Genomic DNA, 2,775 nt, shown 5'->3' on the forward strand with positions numbered 1-2,775 from the left:
CATACCGTGTTACATGACCCTAAGTACAAGTATTCCCCCTCATGAGAAACTACAAATACTTACTAACAAAATTTATATTATTTCCATGCAATATGAAGTATGAAACATGGGCACCATCAATGCACTGACCGCAGATAATTAAAGATTCTAAGCCATCCCCCTCCAGTGATGCTCAAAACTCTTTAACCACTATATTTCCCCCACCAGGGATATTCAACATGGTCACTGCACCCCCCATGTACATACACATCACACATCATCACTGACATTTTCAACATCAACAACATCTCATGTCAATGTCATTATCAACATCAACATCATCTCATCTCAATGTCTTTCTCAACATCAACATCATATCATCTCAACAACATTATCAAAATAATCATTAATAACAACATCATCATCTCATATCCACATAATCATCAATAATGACATCATCTCATATCAACATAATCATCAATAACAACATCATCTCATATCAATATTATCATAAACACCAACATTGTCTCGTATCAATTATTATCAATATCACCTTCAATAAAAACATCATTCTCTATCCACATTATCATAAACATCAATGTCACCTCATATCAATTAATATCATCAATAACAATATCATGAGTAAATCACATTCCGCATATACACACATATATAGTTCACGCCTGAGATTCACACTCCCCAGGTCTTCAGACAACACAAGTCTAATAAAAACAATAATGTCATTTATCAATAACAGACGTATCGCATCCCATTAGTCAAAAACATTGTTTTTCTTGAAAACCAGCATGTAATAGGGACATGCATACATCCCCATAGTTAGGTTCCCTGACCCCAACTATGGTATTAAAAGCCATAAATTATAATAAACTCCCCTCACCTATCATGAGTTCTCCTTCAGTTTCTCTTTGCGTCGCTCAGAGAACTCTCTCATTCACGTTTGTCAATCCAAATGCAAGCTTCTATATGCCAAATTGAAGGAAATTTAGTATAGATTTCAAAAACAATGTTAATAACAACATTCGGGGTCAATTACCCCTGTCAAAACATAAAGGGCTAAGGGGTGTTTTAGATTCTACTAAAAGGAGACATCATTTTGAAATTCCAATCAAGCCAATGTGATTCAGGTTCAATGAAGGTCATGAAAATAACATCAATTTTATAAAAAGATAACTTTTACAATGTCTAATTTTTAAGGGTTTTTCAAAGGAAGTGTAAAAGTACCCTATTACAGTACCCAAAACACAAGAGACACTAAGAGAAACTCAAACTAACTAAGAGAAAGGCTTAGAAGTCAAGATTACCTTAGAGAAGCCAGGAAATAAAGGATTGATGGATTTTTCTCCACTGAATCCTTGAGGTGGATATTGAGGATTCTGCTCTAATTAAAATGTTCCTCTTGGTGTGGTGGTTCGGCAGCGAGCAATGGCGGCTCGTGGTGGGCACCGGTGGTCGTGGGTGATGGAAGAAGAGTTTCTAGGGTGGTTTGGACGGAGTTATAATCTGCAGATCTCGCTATGTGAGCTCGTCTCGCTAAACAGGTGTCCACTTTTGGCGCTAAGCGCGATTTTTCGCGCTTAGTGTAATTCCTCTCGGGTTGGGATTGGCACTGAGGACAATTCTCGCTCAGCGCAATTCCTTCATGGGTTGGAATTTTGCTTAGCGCGCTTCTCACACCAAGCGAGAGGTCAAAATTTTCTATTTTGAAAATCCCAATGGTCAAACCATGGGGAAATGTGTTAGGAACCTACAGTCAAAATTTGAAGAAAATCCAATGGTTAACAAATTCAGGATCACGATTTGACTTGAATAGGTTTGGGTAAAATTTGAAATCTCATAATTTCAACTTAGGTCAATAAAACTCCACATAACTCAACATTCACATCAAGAAAATCACACATGACTAATTCACACCATACCTAAACTCATTCAAGTCAATCATATAATCAAATAACACGATAAATATAATTAAATATTGATTTATAATTAGCGATATTTTAGGGTGTTACACAAGTCCCCCCTCTTGTCCTCCTAACAAAGGTCACTATCAGTCCAACGTGTGAAGTTTAGGAGCGCACGTTACCCACGTCCACTCTGACGTGTGCCAACTCCAAATTTTGGTAAGTACAGGTGATATGCTCTTCCTCCATTGAATCCACCTCTTGAATCGAGACCTTATTTGTTGTTGTTATTGTCGTTGTTGTTGTTGTTCACCATAGTTGATGGAAGCTTGCTTGTGGGGCTTCTATGGAGGCTGGATCTTTGAGCTTCAATGAGGTCCTTTAATGGTGATTTTCCACCATGGAGATGCAGCGGAAGACAAAGGAGAAGAGGTGAGAGGAGGCGCCATCTACTAGGGAATAAGCCATGGAAGAAGGAGCTTCACCACCAAGATGAGCCTTGGATAAGAAGCTTGGAAGAATGCTTCAATGGAGGAAAAGAAAGAGGGAGAGAAAGAGAGAGGGGGGAGCACAAAATTGAAGGAATAAAAGAGGGAGAGAAGTGGAACTTTGAAGTATGTCTCACAAGACTCTCATTCATCAAAGTTACAACAAGTGTTACACATGCTTCTATTTATAGACTAGGTAGCTTCCTTGAGAAGATTTCTTGAGAAAACTTCCTTGAGAAGCTTCTTTGAGAAAACTTCCTTGAGAAGCTAGAGCTTAGCTACACACACCCCTCTCATAACTAAGCTCACCTCCTTGAGAAGCTTCCTTAAGAAGATTCCTAAAGAAGCTACAGCTTAGCTACACACACCTCTCTAATAGCTAAGCTCAC

The sequence above is a fragment of the Glycine max genome, chromosome 4 (assembly GCF_000004515.6).
Source record: "Glycine max cultivar Williams 82 chromosome 4, Glycine_max_v4.0, whole genome shotgun sequence".
Classification (NCBI taxonomy): Eukaryota; Viridiplantae; Streptophyta; class Magnoliopsida; order Fabales; family Fabaceae; genus Glycine; species Glycine max.